Source organism: Lathamus discolor, chromosome 1, assembly GCF_037157495.1.
Source record: "Lathamus discolor isolate bLatDis1 chromosome 1, bLatDis1.hap1, whole genome shotgun sequence".
NCBI classification, from domain to species: Eukaryota; Metazoa; Chordata; class Aves; order Psittaciformes; family Psittacidae; genus Lathamus; species Lathamus discolor.
In genome coordinates, this window is record NC_088884.1 from 80351430 (window position 1) to 80371799 (window position 20370).

Sequence of the window (20370 nt, forward strand, 5' to 3'; positions counted from 1 at the left end):
ATTAGAGGAACGCCATCTAGAAGGCCAGAAGATCTTTCATGTTGTGATTAGACTGTTTAGAGATAAATGTTTATGGCAATAAGCCACCACTAGCCTGCACTGCACCCAGGTCAAGGCAAGAGCATGGCCCCTTTGTTTCTGCAGGAGGAAGAATCCCTCTAAACCAAACAAGCCGCAAACAAACCAAAACTGGGCAAAGAGGCCATACAGGAGAGTTTAAAAGGGGAATGAACATGTTCAGACCAGGTCTGGAGAAATGAAAAATAAGGACATGGACTCCAACTCAGGAAACTGAGGAAGGACCTTTGTTTAGGGCCTACTCTTCTTCAGTTGTGTCCTTTGGTCTGTCTGGTCTAGTGGACATGTTCAGTTCTAGTGGCAAGGAGCCTGAATCCATTCCAACACCCACAAGTTCCTTGGACAAAACTGTAACAATAGGAACCAATATATCTGCTGAAGAAAAGATGACCTAATAGATTATTTCCAAATGTTAGAGAAGTAGAGGATTCCTTGCTATTAAACATTATCACTTAGATCTCTTATGTCCATCAAGCATTACTTTGTGAAAATCTGCAACTTGGAGATAATTCTTAAGTTTTATTCAAATTACATTACTAACCCTGTAACTCATACTGTGTGTAATCTTAGCTATCTAAAATGATTCTGTGTGAGGAATGGTTTTCAATTTAAGCCACATTTTTTTCCTTTCCCCGCTTTCCCCTGCATTGTACAACAATTAGCGTCAAGTCCTAACAGACATATCAATGATTTGAGATAACAAAAAAAAAAATCTCATACTTTTCCTCTTGAATATTCTGTGCTAGTGCTCTTCAGAAAGTTTTAGTTAACCTGATCTGGCAAAAGCATCTTCTGGAAGTTTCATTATCATTTGATTGATGATGATTTAGTCTTTAACTACAAAAGCTTCTGCTTTCCATAGTTTCAACATGATGTGTAATTTCTTTTCCATGCTAAAGGAGATGAAAGATTTTAGAATTTACAGTTATGACCATTAATACTATTTTCTTTTGCTGGAGCTGCAGTCTGTTACATGAGCAAAAGAAATTGTTGCTAAATTTCTCTCACTATCTGCTTGCCAGAAAGTTATAGTCTCCAGCTGGAGTTACTCCAGATTTTCACTAATAGGGGTAGAATTAAAGTGAATTGCAAATGTTTCAAGTGGAAAAATATCTTCAGATTTCCAACTTGAAATATAAGGGTTTGATTTTTATCTTTAATGATGAAGATTAGAAACACCCCTAGTAAAACTAGCAGAATTAACCCTAGTGAAAAGTCAGTACAAATTGGATTAGAATCAGGTGGAATAGAAATGATCCTTTCCTGTCATATCCAAAATCTGGTTCAGGCTTAATATATGCCTGGGCTAGGACCCAAGAAGATCTTTCTCATGAATATACATGCACGGGTTAAGGAAAGTAGTGTTTGCTGTTGACTGTTTGGCAGCAGCTACCTTGACCATGAGTAGCTGTTGTCAGTTTATTTTGTCCAAATAGGGCAATTTACGTTGTGAAGGATAATGTATAGCAATCAATAAAATGATTATTTAGTTGTTAATTGGAGAGAATAAGATGGAAGCTGCAGGCAATAAGGAGAGATGTGAAAGAAGCATGTTCATATTCAGTCCCCACAGAGAGGCAGTAAATAGAATCAACAAGTATATAAGAGAGGGAGTAAATAGAACCAACAAATATATAAGAAGTATGTCTGTTGAAAGGAGTAGGATGAAAGCCTTTGGTTTTCAAAGCTGGCTTGACTCATTACTGAGGTTGTCTCTATCACTGATGATGTAAAAATCACAGTGAGATTTTATCCTGTTTTCTTCTATTCCCACTGCACAAGGGTAAATTGTAGCATTATTTTAAAAGAGAAAATTTGTCGTAAGCCCTCAAATATTAGCATGATATAATTTCTAGAGCATTAAAATAATTTCACAGCAGAACAACTTAGGATAATTTGATAAGGTGCTCTGACTCCAGAAAATTCCTGTCTGCATTGATTCTTAGCAAAGCTTGAATTAACATTTCAGAAAAAGAGGAAGCCTGAGGAAGAATTCATACATGATCTACTTATCTACCATGTTTTATTTCAGCATCCACTTCAGTGATCTGAAAGTTTGCACATATTGTTCATAAGTCCTGATAGCCACGTGGTCTACATTTGTAGAAAGTTTGGTACCATATGGAAAAGATTTAATAGTGTGTGCTAAATGAATAATCTCATATGATATTTCATAACAAAAAGTGTAAAACTTTTCCTGGTAGGGAAAGAAAAGCATTAGCTTTTTTATTAGACTATCACTGCTTTTACTCCTGGCAGCAATTGTGTGCAACTTTTATCAAAGTCCTGTATTTGGGAAAATATTGGTAAGAGCTCTGATTCTACTTAGTTTTCCTCCTTTTGCTTATTAATAATAATAATTTTATCAAATATCTAATTTTAATTCATACATTGACTTCTATGTCTGAAATTTAGGACCTATTTATTATATGATTTTGAAATGAATGTGATGTCTGAGAAGTTTCTGATTAATCATCTCTGCCCTAACTCCAAAGTAGCTTCTAAAGAGATAAATAACCTTTTTATTTTTTTCCAACAAATGAGCTAGATACAGATATGTTAAAATCAACGCACTTTAGTTGTCTAGAAATTTGATTTAAAGATGTAAATTTAAAGTTGTATTACAAGCAGAAAAGCCTGCTTGGCAGTTATATTATTAATCCACTAGATCATGCTGCCACTTAGCTCTGCTATTAAGAAACGTGTGTCTGTGTAGCCTCTCTGAAACGGGGCCTCCGGATGAGATAATGTATTAGGGAACAATGATGAGTTGTTACATAATGAAACCAAACTCCCTATAATCTATAGCTGTGCTGGTTTGGTTAAACAGGGGGAAAAAAAGCAAACCTGTTTAATCTATTCTTTTGCTAGGTATTATTCTCTGCTTAGTCCCCCCTTGAAAAAGCATTCCAGGATCCCTGTTCCAAGGTCAAAGCCTACTGCATCTTGTGAAAGCCTAAATGTAAGAAAGAATAGGCAACAAGTACATAAAAGGTCAAATTGTCAGAGAAAAGAGACCACAGTTTCAAAACATGCAGGTATCTGAAGACGCAGATATGTGCCTAACGAGATTTTGTGAAGTACCTAAGCAGGTTAGGGACTGGGAGATGTATGCCTGACTTGGTTAGCTGTGTCTGAAGATCTCACTTGGCTCTATTAGCTCTTTCAGTTCTCTCAATAGCTTTGAAAATCTGGCTAAGGGAGTTGAAAATGTTTTCTCTGTTCTAGAAACCTGGGAAGTCCCTTATGCCCTAGGTGGTGGAAATCACTGGAACTTCCCTAATGAGAAGATTTAGTCATCTGTCCTCCTGGTTTATAGGCATGTGTTCCAGACAGTACAGGCCATTACAACAGCCTCAGGAAGAACTCCTCCCTCTTTTGTGGTTTTACAGCATCTGCTCAATGTGGTAGACCATTTTGTGAGGTACATATGCTGCCATATGAACCAATAAGCATAAAACCCCAAAATATGCTGTTGGTTCAGGAACACTCAGTTAAGCAAGTGTGGTACATATGTGTGTTTGCTTTCACTTGATCTGCCCTCAGTAACTCACAGGGAGTCTAAAACCTGAACCTTTCCAAGCAGTTCTTGCCTTGGTTCCCACTCAGTCTAGGGAGAAGAGGCAATTGTATCCCTCCCTTTGGCTTTTCTGGTTGCTACCTGTTACAAATTAGTTCTTTTCCCTATTTTCATAAATCATGGAATCAATTGTGTTCCATTCTTAGCACAGACTTTTAGTTGTCACTATCTCCTTGTAACTGAAGGAGACCATCTGATTTCTTTTTTTTTTCTTTATTCATTAATAAGGCTAGGCACTGCCTGCTCCTGGTCCAGGAGAACTGGTCAGGGATATCCTTTTATAAAAGGAATTACATGGATGACATGAGTGCTTAATCATTAAAAATAAAAGCCACTAAATAAGGAATGAAACCTTGAAGATAAAACAAAATCACTTTTTCTTGGCCTTTCCATGAGTTTGCAAGTCAGCAAAATTACTGTTGGAACTGCAGAATGCCTAGTGATAAGACAAGCTTCAAACCTCCCTTGCTGTTTCATTGTGCTACATTTCTCTAATGCTGAGTGTATGCTTTCTCATACACATATAACTGATCAAAGGAGACAGAGGGTAAAAGACAGAAAATAATCCAAAGCTGACCCTGCTTTATATAGGATTTTCTAGCTGATGTGGTTTGTAGTAAAGAGGACTAGAGAAAGAAAAAGAAACCATTTAGTAGCAATCATTTTTAATACATTATTTTAAGGTGGGGTAGAGACTATTGAGGTAATAACTCTACAAAATAGGGAAGAAAAGAAAACCACCAACCCAACCCAGAGCAAAAAACCCACCACCAAACACAGAAAAAGGCACTTGATTTGTGAGGGTTGAATGTAATTATAAAAATTCTGATCAATTCTAGCCCTGAGATGGTAATCCTATTACCATAGATACAGAGGCCCGAAGCAAGAAGGTAACAAGAAGAATATATCTGTTCTTTTACCCTATTTTTTTTTTTTTTTTTAAATCAAAACATGTGGCTTAAATGGGTCTTTGGTTGTTTATAATTAAATTTTCCTGAACAATGCGGGAGTTGGCCATTTCTCAACTGTCTGGGGCATCTGTTTTCGCATACTTCAAATACAATAAAGATTTTTGTTCTGTGGTTTTTTTTCTGTTTGGACTTCCTGTACAATAAAAGTAGGAATGGATATGAATTTATAATTGGATGTGCCTTTTGGGTACAGACAGCTGGAATCAAAACTGCATGAACCAAATTTTGCCATTAGTTATTCTTAGATATATGGAACTTAAGTTCTACAAGTATAGAGAAGAGACAAAACTGTTCTTAATAATTCTATGTAGAGCAGCTGAGTCTTCTAAGGTTTAGCAATCCTTAGTTGAAATAACCTGAGTTTAGTATTTTCTTCCAAAGTCTTACAGTCAAACTTTCTCTCTGCTCTTTGTCATAAGGTTGGTATCAAAATATGTGATTTGCTTTGGTTTTGGGTTGGTTTGTTCTTTGGTGGTTTTTCTTTTCATTCCTCTTCTGGAACTTGAATTTTTCCAACTTTTCAATAAAACTGCAAGTTGCTTTGGTAACATGAAAAAGACCCATGAAGCTGGGACACTAGACTGTCAACTATTCAAGAAGTAAAAGCTCTTAAAATTTTGTTACACTTAAACTCATACTGGCTTGGTGTCACAGACTCTTTGGAGTGTTTTTTCCTGCTGTTTTTCATAAACTTCTAGTGCTTGGAAACAAAGGCTGGTCATTCTTTTCTCAGTAAAGGCATTTAATATCAAGATGTTTATCTTCATTTTGTCAGTGAAATAGAGCTACATTTGTTGTCCATTTTGCAATAACTTTTTGAGTTTATCATGTTAAATCAATGTGAGGAAGAACTGTACCGTTATATGTAAAGCATTCCATCAGTACTGCAGGCTGCTTTTTCTCTTTCTGCTTCTGTAGAAGGCTGTAGTGAGTACAATCCTTTTATTTATCATGTGATTCAGAAAAGATGTGTTCTGAATGAAGCGACACAGTGACTGTTTGAGAAAAATGGCCAATAGCAGCACGATGCTACCACACAGCTGTCTGGGGGTTTGTGTCTGGTTTTTTGTGTTTGGTTTTCTACATATTGGAAAAGGTAGTATTTGTTACTGGATTGAAAGCAGCACTGAGGAGAAGGACTCGGGAGTGTTAGCTGGCAAAAAAGTCAGCATGAGCCAGCAGTGTGTGCTTGCAGCCCAGAAAGCCGAACGTATCCTGGGTTGTATCAAAAGAAGTGTGACCAGCAGATCGAGGAAGGTTATCCTGAGCCTCTTGTCCACTCTCATGAGACACCCCGCTCCAGTACTGCGTAAGTACCAGAGGAGGCCATGAAGATGCTCAGAGGGCTATGAAGGCAGGCTGAGAGAGTTGGGGTTGTTCAGCCTGGAGAAAGGAAGGCTCAGGGGATACCTTAGAGCAGCTTCTGGTGCCTAATGGGGGGGGCCTACAGGAAAGTTGCAGAGGGACTTTTTGCAAGGGCATGTAGCGACGGGTCAAGGGGGAATGGTTTTAAACTGACAGAGGGTAGATTTTGATTAGATATAAGAAAGAAATTCTTCATTATGAGGGTGGTTAGACACTGGCACTGGTTGCCCAGCAAAGTTGTGGCTGCCCCATCCCTGGCAGTGTTCAAGGCCAGGTTGGATGGGGCTTTGACCAACTTGGTCTAGTGGGAGGTGCCCCTGCCCATGGCAGGGCAGTTGGAACTGGATGATCTTTAAGATCCCTTCCAACACAAACCATTTTATGAACTATGATTATTAGGGTAAAGGCAAATCATGTCTTCAAAGGCAGTTTTAAGGTACTTGGTTTTGTGTTTTTCTGGAATTTCTCGCTTTTTAAATTTACACCATTATTTGGACTACTGCTTCCAAAAGTAAATTTCAGACTCTAAAGAGATTTTTTTTTTTTTTTAATTTGTTCCATCACAGCGATAAACTGCAAGGATTTGGGATGTACCTGTAGCACTTCACTCTCTGCAGCCCAACTTGCCAGTAGAACTACATAGCAGATTTCATTGTCTGTATTTCAGATATTTTATTTTTCTTCACTCTTCTGACTTTTCCATGTGAAATTCTGTAACTTTAGGCAGTCTCTAGATAAAAAAGTCATTTAGAGCCTTTTGGGACTTGGAGTTTTGTTTTGTGCTCTTTTTGGGTTTTGTTTTTTTTTAAATAGCAGGAAGCTGCTTTTCAAAGACAGATTATTTTCAGATAAACTCAGATGTTCTACAAGGAAAAAAAAAAAACAGTGTGCAGAGAAAATACACAACTAGATGGGCAAGTATATTTAGCACTGAGCTAGTGCAAGTAGTTAAATATTGCTTGTATGAACTTTTGGGGGCTCCATGTATCATTAGTTGCTCTTTCAGTGTGAATTCACAGAAGGGATTGTCTTTAGAAACCCAGCAATAGAATTGCTTCTTGTTTTCAGCAGAACTGTGCTTTCCATTGTTTGGGACAAAAAATAGATCACAGAAAGTTTTTTATATGAGAAACTTTCTTTGGAGAAGGTAATTGGGCCAGGTATGACAGCTTTTTTCTCTCTTCTTTGCTTCAATTCCCTATTCCTTTTATTCCCCTTTTAATAGACATCATTGCACCAGCTCTGATTTGAAGTTCCTCTTCATAATATGGAATTCCCCTAGGAACATAAACATCTCTGTCTTGGAGACTAATCTATCAGGGTTAGGTACTTCATCACTTAAGTGTTTTTCTGAACTGATGGTTATTCCCCTCATATTTTGCATAATGTTTTCGTTAATTTCTCAGATTCATGAGCTCTTCCACAGTTTTGAAAAGCCATGGAAAAATATGCCCATGTTGTATGTTTCTATGAAGCTTATTTTGCTTGTGTAATGTTTGACTGCAGTCCAGTGGGTGAAATTTAGTATGTGAATGGTATATTAAGAATGGTTACTATTATATTCACTTTCATGTCTCTGTGCATGAGTCTTTCTGGCTATTTCTTTTTTCTTACAATCAATTGTTGTAGTGTCTTGCTCTGTTCACTGCTGTAAGACTTATTATTTCATTATACTTCTATTCCTAAATTAAACAGAAAAAAAGAGATAATGACTGATTCCAATCATTTGTCCTATCATTTTCCCAAATCAGTGAAAATCTCCCTGCCAGCATAAAATTATGCATTTTTTTGTTTGTTTTTTTTATTTTAAATAATGGTACTTCAGAGTTTTGAGAAATCGGATGAGAATCTGTTTAAGGTAGTGTACATAGTTTAAAGGATTATAAGAGTTCCAAATAGTCCTGCCATGAAAGCAGTTTAGGATATATAAGCCAGTTTAGATAAGAGCTAACTGCAGTCCTCCCAGAAAACTCAGAGGTCTTTTTGTAATTCAAAAATGTCCAGCCATTTATTTTTTTTGCCTTAATTTTTCATATTTCTGCACTTTGTGCAGAAGCATCAACAAACTGCAATAAAGAATATTCTGCAGACTCAAGGGATTATGATAAGTATCAGACTTTCTGAATGCCCGTCTGAACCTTCAAGGTATTTGCAGTTTGCCCATGACTAATTTCCGGGTGGCTCTGGAGGGAGCAGCTCAGGATGACAATTTTTCCATAGTAATGTATCTGGACGTACTATTTTTTTCCATCAAAGAGGACTTTAAGAAAGTTTTCTTCCCCTTTCTGGGACATCAGTTTGTGAAGCGTTCCTTTGATTTTTCTGCCACAAGAAGAAGGGAGGAAAAAGAAACCAGCCAACAGCTCTGTCATTTCTTTTCTTTAGCTGATGCTACTCATTTGCTTGCTTAAAATGATGGTAGGGATTACGAATGCATAATACAGGGTCTGCCAGTTGCCCTTTCACTGTTGATACAGCTCTTAACATGTATTTAGTGTAAACAGGTAAAATGTCAGGGTAGCTGAAAAGAAAAGAGCAGTAAAGTCAGTTAATTTGATGAAACACTACAGGGGAAATTCTACCCTTAGTCATACCTGACCGAGCTCCTGGATGCCAGTGGGAATTTGGGTGTAAATGGTGGCAGACCATACCTGGATGTATTTTGCTGAAAAGCTGAATGGTAATAGCATCCTCTCAGAGGACTGTAGTTACAGGCTGCTATGCTTGAAATCTCAAGGGAACACATTTCCGTATAATAACTGGGGAAATTGCCTCTTTCTAAGGAGGCGAGAGTGTTTTGACAGTAGCTTTTTTCCATGTTATTTTGAGGATTAGAATTGAAATGTAGAAACTTGTAAGTAGCATCAATGTGGGGCTCTTGACTGGTCAAAAAAATGGTGAAGTTTTGAGATTTGCTTTAAATGAGAACAAAAGTGCAGGTAATTTCTTTTTGGTTATCATTTGCCTATGCCAAAATGACAGCTGTTTAAAACAAAAATTTTGTGTCTTCAAAGTGAGTAATATTTTCATCCAGCAGTTCCTGACCATCAGTTAGCATTGTATTTAGTTAGGAGAGGAAGATGTGAATTTTTTTTTTATTGTTGTTAATCTCCTTGTTGGTCATTTCTCTTGCATCTGGAAAGCTGCCACTTCTAGAACATTCATAGTACACAAAGAACTCTCAGGCGATTCCCCACATAGCTGTGGCAATTCAGGACGCAGGATATTTTCAGAAGAGTATGTTTGACTTTACAAGATGATAAAGAAGAATGGGTAGCTATTTTCAGAGGCAGGCATACTTCATCTATCTCCGTCTGTTATTCAATTCTGAATCTCAAGAAATATAATCTATGGTACAAAATAAGACTTTGTTTCTGTAGGTTCATTAGTGAAGCACAGATCCATTCTCCCAGCCAATACTTCAATCTGTACTTCAGTCTGACATGTGCTTAAATCTCTCATTAATCATTCGACTTAAAACAAACTTAACTAGCGTCCTAGACAGATAAAGGGAAAGCCACCCAGAATGAGAAATTACATCTTTTTATATAGAATTGGGGATGTAGTTACTCATAACAGAGGATAACCACTATCCTTGGAGTAACAGTGTACAAATCACTGAAATAAGACTATGTTTAACCGTATTTAGGTCTTGTGGCTAAACTCTGTTTAGACCACTTGTCTCTCCGATGTAGAACCTCTTTGAAGAATCTATTCTAACACCAAATGCCTGTTCCATAATTTTACTTTCAGTGAAGTGTTTAGAAAAACTTTTCTAAATAAATTGTGCAGCAAATATAAAGCAGAACAGAGTATCAGCAGATACGACTGTACTCCTGGCTTGTTTTTTCTGCTGGCTTCTCCTTTATAAGTCACCCCTGAAACATGTTGGGATTTTTTCTCTTTTGTTCTTGCTTCTCCTCGTCAAGCTAGCTGCTTTGGCATCTTATACTCATGAGTATTTTTAGCATCTCTTGAAAAACTCTGAGATGGATTCCTGCTGCTCATCAGCCAGTGCTGTGTTCTCCAGTAGTTGCCATCAAAATATCTTCTATCTGCTTCCTTGACACTCTTTACTCACCTTTTTTTTTCTATTCAATGTCCATAATATTTATCTCTTAGCAATTGTTCCCTCTTGGAGGAAGGAGACCTCTGAATTCTAGCTTGTACTCTGGATGTCTTTTGCCCAGACTCTTGACTTGATGTTTAAATACCTGTCAAAAGCTTTTAGGGGTGTATTTCCTTGATGATTGCAACATGTTTACTGTAGTATTCACCCTGTATTTTTCTTGTGTAAGAGGTCCTTTCCTCTCTTTTTTTGTGGTACTGCAGGAATGTGCTTTACATTAATTCTGGTAAAATATCCTTAGTATCCTTCTATGTATTTAATGCAGTGGGATTTTTTTTTTTTTATTTTTTTTTTTTATTGCAGAATAGCTAAAAGAGGAATTGTCTTCTGAACAAAGACAGACCGTAAGGGTGTTTTTTTTAGACCTACCCAGTACATCTTCTCCTGATGCAATAGCTGCCTTATATAGAAACCTGAGTTTGCTCACTTTAACTCAGAGAAAATGTTCTTAGTTATTACAGGCTGTTTATTAGAAATGGCAGTTTTCATATCAAAACTTGCAGAATTGGTATCTTTCTGCCTGGGCTCTATCATGACACTTTCTGGAAGCCTAAAGAGGCTGTGCAGTATTTACTGCTGTGTTCCAGGAACATTTATGGCTGAAGCTTTTGCTAAGGTAAAAATGAGTTTAAAGTACAAACAAGTAAAAGGCAAACCTCAAAGTGAGTCAAGAGTGAGTTCACTTCCCTGGTTACCTGGAGTGCTGTGTGACTGCTGCTCCACCTGCCCAGTTTTCAGTCCACAAATGACCAGATATCCGTTTACTACTGGGTCAAATGAGGACAGTGTTCTACACAATTTCAGTGGGAGAGCTCTGCCACCTACATCCCTAAAATGAACAACATGTTCTTTATTTCTTCATAACATTTCTCACTTTCAAGGGCCAGACCCCCAAAATACATGAATTGGATTCAAACCAAATTTCTGAATTAGCAGACTTTTCTGGGAAGCATTCTAGGAAGCATGGGAACATGGCTGTTGATGTGAGCTCTCTTCACCTCAGTGTACGGAGACAGCATTGCAAACAGTGCATGTGGCACAGGCACATATTACCCTATTACACATATTGAGCATTACCCTGAAGGGTTTATTATTGTAGATTCACGACTTCTCCTGTGCCTGTCCACTTTCACTATTTCTTAGTCATGTGGGAAAGATTAAGCCATGTTATATTCCTTGCTCACTAACCTGAAGCACAGCACCTACACGCTGCACATTTGTCATCAGAGGATGGAGTAGCATCTTGGAAACTCCTGGTTTAATCAGTAGTAGCCTCATGTCAGTAAGCTCTGGATATCAAGTTTCACTGTAAGGAGCATGTTTGTGATGCAGTGCTTAAAACAAGGCGGGGGGGTGGGCCAAGAAAGGAAGAATTTAAATGCCTGCTGATGCTATCTGGAAGTTTTCAGTCCACTGGTATCACAGAATACTGTAAGGAGAAGGAAGAATCACTGCTCACTGAAGTGGGGAAACAGAGGCACAGAGAAGTCAAGGGGCTGATTGAGAATTTCCATTTTCACTGACCGGGGTATGCATGCAGTTGATGCATGCTGCATCATGTCCAGCTGCCGTCATTGCTTTACGATGTTTGCCTTAAATGTTTTCCTGAAGCCTTATTTATTCTCTTGTAGAAGCTTATTTCTTGTCCATTCCAAACTTCCAGTGATGTCAGAGTACAGGAGTACAGCGCTGTGCCCTAAGGGAAGCTTAAGTTTAGAGCTGCTCAAACCCTTTCCTTCTAATTCAGTATAAATATATAAAAATTGAATTTCTTATGTGAAAAGATACGGCTTTTGATTTTCAAAAACAATCAAATGTACCTTGGTAATATCCCTCAGGTTTTATTTTCTTCTGTTTTGCTAAGAAATAAAAGACACCAGCTAATGTATCTTACATTTTAACAGTGCCTTTCTTTAAACAGAAACTAATTTAACTGAACTCAGTTAATTGGTTTAAAAATATGAAGAAGCTCAAATAGGGTGTGCAGTCAGCTTTTCATAGCACATCCTGGAGTCAGTTACCATGGCACTGCGAAGGATTTTGGTCTCCATGGCAACCTCAGGTCGGCTTGTCCCACCTTTTATCTTATGCAGACTGAAAGCAGCAGCTTGTGATATCTGGAGTTAATATGTCGAGGAGGCGGCCGATACGTTACCCAAGAGGTGTTGGGTTGGTCTCTTAATTATTGCTAATCAGGGTGTGTATGTCTGTCTCTTCTGGCCATCAGTCACCCCTCTTGCTGGCAGCTTCAGCTCTTGCCCTGTCTGTGATACGGCACTGGCAGGGCATTTTCCTGCTGCCTGGAGCAGGTCAGCCCAGCTTGTGGAGTATTGGGTTAGCCTTAATGCATGAAGCAGGGCAGGACAGAGTAAGCACAAACTGGGGCGTTGCAAAATTATAATTCAAGTATACACTTCCTTTCTCAAATCACTTGTCGTGTAAGCGCTGGGCAACTTTGGGAGGTGGAGCAGGTGCTCTCCTTTAACTTTCTGGTCTACCTGGTAGACAGTGGTGCATGCTTGTATAAGGGGTTTTTTTTTTTTTGCTCATGTTTGTTTATTCCCTTTGGATCTAAGCAGGATACACCTTTAGGCACGGTTCTTAGGTGAAGGATCTAGAGCGCATGTCTTCTGAGGAATGGCTGAGGGAACTGGGGGTGTGTAGTGTGGAGAAGAGAAGGCTCAGGGAGGTCCTTGCTGTCTCTACAACTATCTGGAAGGAGGCTTTAGTGAGGTGGGGGTCAATCTCTTCTCCCAAGTAACAAGTGATAGGAGAAGAGGAAATGGCTTCAAGCTGTGCCAGGGGGCATTTAGATTAGATATTAGGAACAATTTCTTCACCAAAAGGGTGATTGCAGGTTTCCTAGGGAAAATTTCCTAGGGAATCACCATCCCTGAAAGTGTTCAAAAGATGTGTGGATGAGGCCTTCAGTGACATGGTTTAGTGGTGGCCTTGGCAGTCCTGGGCTAGAAGTTGTACTTGGTGACCTTAAAGGTCTTTTCCAAATTAGCTGATTCTATGAGTAGTTACAATTGGCTCTCTGTAGTTGTGAAATCTAGGGCTGGAGGGAGAAACTGCCTCCTTGCTCTTTGGGCCCAAGAACTGCCTGGGAAAGCAGATTTCAGGAACATGCAGTCTCAGCACTCCCCATCTCCCTTGCTCTCCCTGCCTTCACACACACTTCACAAGCATCGCTGTGTCGCTCTTTTAGCTTGCTGTGTTCAGGAGGCTGTTGTTAGAGAAGAGAGAGTGATGTAGGAGGCCTCTGTAAAGACCACCTCTGTTCATTCCTTGGGCCTGTCTTGCAAAATCATGCTGGTGGTGTTCAGGTTGCTGGGAAGCACGACAGTTCCTGGACCTGCAGAATAGGAAGAGTAACTGGCAACCTAGTGCTCAGAGTGTCTTCAACTGGGCTTTCATAAATTCACTACTACTTTACCTTGAAATTGTAATGGGTGAGAGAGCAGGCTGGTGAGAAAGACTGGCAATGGAGGCACGAATTAAGGCAATATTCTTCTATCCCAGAACAGGCTGAAAACTCCGTGTTGATCTGTTCATAGAATCATAGAATAGCTAGGGTTAGAAAGAACCTCAAGATCATCTAGTTCCAACCCCCCTGCCATGGGCAGGGACACCTCACACTAAACCATGCCACCCAAGGCTTCATCCAGCCTGGCCTTGAACACCACCAGGGATGGAGCACTCACAACCTCCGTGGGCAACCCATTCCAGTGCCTCACCACCCTAACAGGAAAGAATTTCCTTCTTATATCCAATCTAAACTTCCCCTGTTTAAGTTTTAACCCATTACCCCTCGTCCTGTCACTACAGTCCCTGACGAAGAGTCCCTCCCCAGCAGCCCTATAGGCCCCCTTCAGGTACTGGAAGGCTGCTATGAGGTCTCCACGCACCCTTCTCTTCTCCAGGCTGAACAGCCCCAACTTTCTCAGCCCATCTTCATACGGGAGGTTCTCCAGTCCCCTGATCATCCTCGTGGCCCTCCTCTGGACTAGTTCCAACAGTTCCATGTCCTTTTTATGTTGAGGACACCAGAGCTGCACACAAGACTCCAGGTGAGGTCTCACAAGAGGAGAGTAGAGGGGCAGGATCACCTCCTTCGACCTGCTGGTCACACTCCTTTTGATGCAGCCCAGGGTACGGTTGGCTTTCTGGGCTGCGAGCGCACACTGCAGCCGGCTCATGTTCATTTTCTCATTGACCAGCACCCCCAAGTCCTTCTCTGCAGGGCTGCTCTGAATCTCTTCTCTGCCCAACCTGTAGCTGTGCCTGGGATTGCTCCAACCCAGGTGTAGGACCTTGCCCTTGTTGTGGTTGAACTTCATAAGGTTGGCATCAGCCCACCTCACAAGCGTGTCAAGGTCCCTCTGGATGGCATCCCTTCCCTCCAGCATATCAACCGGACCACACAGCTTGGTGTCATCGGCAAACTTGCTGAGGGCACACTCAATCCCACTGTCCATGTCAGTGACGAAGATGTTAAACAAGAGCGGTCCCAACACCAATCCCTGAGGGACACCACTCGTTACCGGTCTCCAGCCGGACGTTGAGCCATTGACCACAACTCTTTGTGTGCGGCCACCCAGCCAGTTCTTTATCCACCGAGTGGTCCATCCATCAAATTGATATCTCTCCAATTTAGAGACAAGGATGTTGTGTGGGGCAGTGTCAAATGCTTTGCACAAGTCCAGGTAGATGACATCAACTGCTTTACCCTTGTCCACCAGTTCTGTATTCCCATCATAGAAGGCCACCAGATTGATCAGGCAGGATTTCCCCTTAGTGAAGCCATGCTGGCTGTCACCAACCACACAGCAGCAAATGCAATCAGAAGATAGTTGTTTCACAGTGGGTTTATGTGGTGTGAGGTTAAGCCTCTTTAGTCACACTGTTGACTGGAAACAGCCAGTGCTTAACCCATGTTAATAGTGATTTCTGAATGTTTTGTCTACCAGGAACTTCCTTCCTAATAGTCTGTATGGAACTTTCCAACTGCCTTCTTTGAAAGCAAAACATACTACAGACAGCAGAAGGAAGTAAGTTTTGCTTTCACTGATGAGTAGACTGTCTTCATGTGAAACTGGCAGCCCTGGAAATCTTTAAGTAGCTGGTAGACAAATGAGCATTGCAATACACTTAAAATGCCCTACACTTTTCACACATATTGTCTTGGGTTCTTACAGCTGTTGGCACTGGGTTTGTGTGGCAAGGTTTTGGTAGCAGGTGACCTACAGGGTGGCTTCTGTGAGCTGCTAGAGGCTTCCCCTGTGTCTGGTAGACCCAGCGCCAGCCGGCTCCAGGACAGACCCACTGAGGCTGAGCTCATCAGCAATGGTGGTAGCACCTCTGGGATAATCTATTTAAGAATGGGGGGGAAAAATGCACAACTGTAGCTGAAGAGAGGAGTGAGAACATGTGAGAGACATCTCTGCAGGCACTAAGGTCAGTGCAGAAGGAGGGGAGGAGGTGCTCCAGGCAGCGGAGCAGAGATTCCCCTGGAGCCTGTGGTGCAGAGCATGGTGAGGCAGCTGTGCCCCTGCAGTCCATGTTGGTCCATGGTGGAGCAGATCTCCACCTGCAGACACCAGAGCAGGGGGATGCCCAAAGAAGGCTGTGGCCCCATGGGAAACCCATGCTGGAGCAGGCTTCCAGCAGGACCTGTGTCCCTGTGGAGAGGAGCCCACGCTGGGGCAGGTTTGCTGCAGGACTTGTGACCCTGCTGGGACCCATGCTGGAGCAGCCTGTTCCTGAAGGACTGCACCCATGGCAGGGACCCACACTGGAGCAGTTCGTGAAGAACTGCAGCCCATGGGAAGGACTCACATTGGAGAAGTTCATGGAGGGCTGTTCCCCTGTGGAAGAGACCCATGCTGGAGCAGGGGAAGAGTGTGAGGAGTCCTCCTCCTAAGGAGGAAGGATTGGCACAGACCGTGCGTGTTGAATTCACCACAACTCCCATTCCCCATCTCCCTGCACCACTGGACTGGGAATGGTGTAGAGAACTTTGGAGTAAAGTTAAGCTGGGAAGAAGCAGGGCAGTGGGGATGAAAGTGTCTTTAAGATTGGTTTTATTTCTCATTATCCTATTCTGGTAACAAATTAAACTAATTTCCTCAAGTCGGGTCTGGTTTGCCTGTTACTGTAATTGAATCATCTCGCCTTGTCCTTATCTTGATCCATGAGACTTTTGTTATGTTTTGTCTTCCCTGTCTGAGCAGGTGATAAAAAACCTCAGGAGGCCCATAGATTTATGCAGGAAGCTTTTGTTAAACCTCATTTGGGCTATAGAGTTTTCTGCTCCTTTAATGTGGAAAGGAAAAACTTTCCCCCCAAATCAAATCTTTTCTCCATTTTGCTTCCAGTTCAAGACCAATGGAATGAAAATCAGAGTATATGGAATATTTTTGGGCCTTGAAATAGATTTATATTTCATATGGACACAGACTTTGGTTGGGTCTTATTTTATCATTTGTTCTTAACCTAATGATGAGGCCAAGGAGCAAAGTTTAGATCTGGGTTTGGAGGAAAGTATGTGTTGCACTGAAGACTGTGTTTATGATGGTGTTGAGCTTTTCTGGCTAAATTTAGAAAGTCTGTTTTAAGATTCCGAAATGACATTTTTGTATAAAGCGTTGATACATAAATCCATATGCTTTTAAATACACGGATTTCATTTAGAAATTTGACAGCCAGAATTGAAAAAACTTAGCTGTAACAGAGTATTACCCCGTTAAGTGCTGGGGAGAAAAGAATTAGCAAAGATGGCAACCAGATGCAGGAGCATGTTTTAGGTTGATCGTAGCATCAGAAAGGAGTGCTTCCTTTCTCACCTGTGCACTGGCTGTTGTGTGATGGAGTCGAGCAGCTTGCCTGCAACCCTCCCAGCAGGCAGCTGCTGACAGCATCCCAGTCCTGTTGCCTTGAGAAGGCAGAGCTGTAAGGACAAAGTTCTTGTTTACATTTCAGGCGTTGATCTGCCCAGTACATTGAAAGACAGAAACATACGCACTTGTGAAAATCCAACAGCTTTTCAGGTTGACCCTAACACTGGAAGTTTCCTTGTTTATTTTCCCATAATGTTAGTGTTTGGGAGAAACCTGCGACTGCTGTAAGAGGCAATTACTTGCTCTGACTGCAGTGGTTTTCATTGCTTAAAACAATGCTTAACAAGTGCATAACATCCCCCTACAGTGTTTTCGGGAATTGCTCTGTAGTGACAGAGGGAAGGAACAAGCTAAGGCAGAGCATGCTCTGCCTTCTGCCTGACTTGAGATAAATGACAGTAATCACATAGACAGTAATCTGGCCTTTTCTGCTCTGCCCACCTGCTGCTGCTGTTGTCATGCTCTGCACTCTGCTGCCATCCTCCGTGGCAGTGGTGCCTCCAGCTTGGCACTGTCGGGAATAATTAGGGGTGGCACAACTTTGCAGCTGCTATGGTGGTAAAGGGGGGTGCAGGCAGAGAGGGGGTAAAGAGCTGGGCTGGAGCCAGCATAGCAGGAAATTAGCTGAGCTGTCATTCTTGCAAACAGTGAGTTTTTAGCTTTAGGATTAGCTGAGGACATGAAAGGCAAGTTTTTCTATCTGTAAGTCTGACTCTGTTACCAGGGAGAGCAGGGGATATCATGAGAATGCCAGCCATAGCCAAAAGTGTACACTGTGATAATGTAGCTCAAAGGGCAGGCCTTGGTATCTTTAAATATAGTTGTGATCCTTTAAAGTTTCTCTTGCCCTTCACAGGGCAGCTCAGGGCTTCAGTGGAATTGTCCAGGGCAGAAATCCTCTTGTGGACAACAGGCTGTATGAAAGGGCAGGCACTATCTAGCTTTCAACACATCCCAGCTGTAATTAATAAGAAAACAGAAGTTTTTCAAGAGTGTGGTATTTTTTAAATAACTGCTAATGGTGAATTTAACAATTCAAACCCTACTGGGTGCAGCTAATTGAAAGGACTATAGGGATATGGAGACTAGTTAATAAGCGAGCTGGTAAAGAGAGTAAAGACTAGCAAGTTGTAGGATGTCGAGGTCTCCCCTAGCTCTGAGTTCACAAGCTGAATGTTGATGTGATATTAGGGCTAAGAAGCGGCTTTTAACCATGCTGGGGTCAGGGGATGAGCCAGAACCTGTTTCTAGAGTCTCTCAAGTGCTCCTATTTATGGAATATATCAGCACTCATACTAGGCTGCAGCATGTGAGGTTATTACTTTATCTGGACTACCTCTTTTAGGCTGATCCTCTACAGTTAAGCATAAATAAGAATAGTTCTAAGAAATAAAAATAATTAGGCTTGTTCTGAGGATGTATTAACCTACATTGGTTTGTGTGTATGCATGCATATATTTATATGTTTTTATATATACATATATATATAAATACAAAGGTACATACATAGTGTAAAATTGTACACTACCATGACAGTCTGATAATTTTGGGCTGATTACTGAAACACATGTAACACAAAAAAATTCACTGTAGATGAGCTAGAATTGATCTTAAACTGCAAAATAAATAGAGGAAAGTAGTAACTATCTCTAACGAAAGGATGAACTTGTTTCTGTTTGAAGACTTCTGTCACAGAATATGCTTAGGATCTGTCATAGGTGCCAGTGCCTTTGGCAGGCCTCTGTGGATGGTGTTCTTGAGTCCTCCCATAGTTTCCATTGCTTCCTTTTGGACTTTCTTTAATCAGTCCCTATGTGGTATCCTGAAATGGGCACCCACACCTGAAGCCTCCAGCTGTTCAGTAGAATGGAGGAATAATTTTGCATGTTAACTTTTCTTATGCATATCAATATTTCACTGTCAGTGATAGACATTGTATATTGGGAAGTAATCTCAAAATAGCTTTCTTACTAGTTTGCACCTATTTTCATCTTAGTCTAGATTGCTACATTTGCAGAACTTGAAGAGTACATTACATACATAAGTCAAGTTGTGTGACATCTGTCTTTCCTCTCTCTCCAAAAGGCCTTTTACCAGATCCTAAAAAGAGATTAGATTGGTGTGACATGATTTTTCTCACAACCAAATACTCCTGGATGTTTGTAACTACCTTCCATGTAGTTACAAATGTTTCATAATTTGTTCCAGAAGTTGAAGCTAAACTGGCTAGTTTTAATACCCTTCTCCTTTCATGTCTTAAAAACCAAAAAAAAACCCACCCCAAAACTAGAGAAAGGTAAACGTAATGTCTAATACCTTACCCAGTCTTGATGAGTTCTCAGAATAACTGCTAAAAGCTCTAGGTTTTATCACCCAAACCTTTAGATATAGGCAGAGGACAAAGCTCATTAGGTCTGGGCAATTTGAAAACAATTGTATTTAACAAATACTTGTTAGTCTGTGGAGTTTTTTTCTATTCAGAGGCTTAGATCTTGCTCTTTTGTGACTGGAATTAGGTATGACAGCCATCTGATGAAAGCTTAGCTTTTGTGATGAGCAACACACAAAAAAGCACTGAACAACTTGACCTTTTTGACATCATACATCAAGAACTTTCACTCTGTTTCATGGCAGACTACTCTTGAGCCTACCTTTATGTCTTTATTGAATTCTCAATGTTTCTTGCTGGTTATATCCAACTTTGTATCCTGGACACTCTCAGTGAATAGCACTCTGTAATGTAATGTAATTTTGCTTGGCTTTTGTACTTTTGCTAGGTAATCTGACTTGGTTTTCACTGCTGTTCTGCTTCCTTCTCATGATTCAGTTCAATGAAGAGCTCACAGTCTAGTCAAGGTTACTATGTGACTTGTCTTTTCTCCACAGTGAAGCGGTTAGCATATAAGGCCATAAGAATTATTTCATCAAAGAGAATCCATCTCTCTGTAATGCCTTTTTCTTTAGATCATCCCCTGGAGGTCTTTCCTGACAAATCTCTAGGATGACTGAACCATGCTCCCTTGAGGTCCATTCCTTTGACTTTCCTGTTGTGCTGCCTTCCTGTTCTAAGTTTTTTAAGAGTGCAGAAGTTAAGATCTCTGAATACTTTTAGCTTTTCCCTTTAAGCAATGCCACCAGATTTTTTTCCCTCTGTGTTTTTGCTTGTACAAGCCTCATCAATTGTCCCAGATTTAATACAAGAGTATTTTTTCACATTGCTGCCTTACTTAGATGCCCAGTTCACAGGTTAGTGTCTGTAGGCTCTTAGAATAGTTGATGGAAAGAGGTGGGGTGCATACATATGTGTGTGAGTTAGTGTGATTCATAGGCCACTTCAACTCTTGC

General features: G+C 40.7%; 1 protein-coding gene across 1 annotated transcript in view; it reads left to right on the top strand.

The window, feature by feature from the left end:
* CACNA1C (calcium voltage-gated channel subunit alpha1 C) overlaps positions 1-20370 on the top strand; it is a 489049-nt gene that overhangs the window by 209160 nt on the left and 259519 nt on the right. The gene's annotated exons all lie outside the window — the stretch shown is intronic.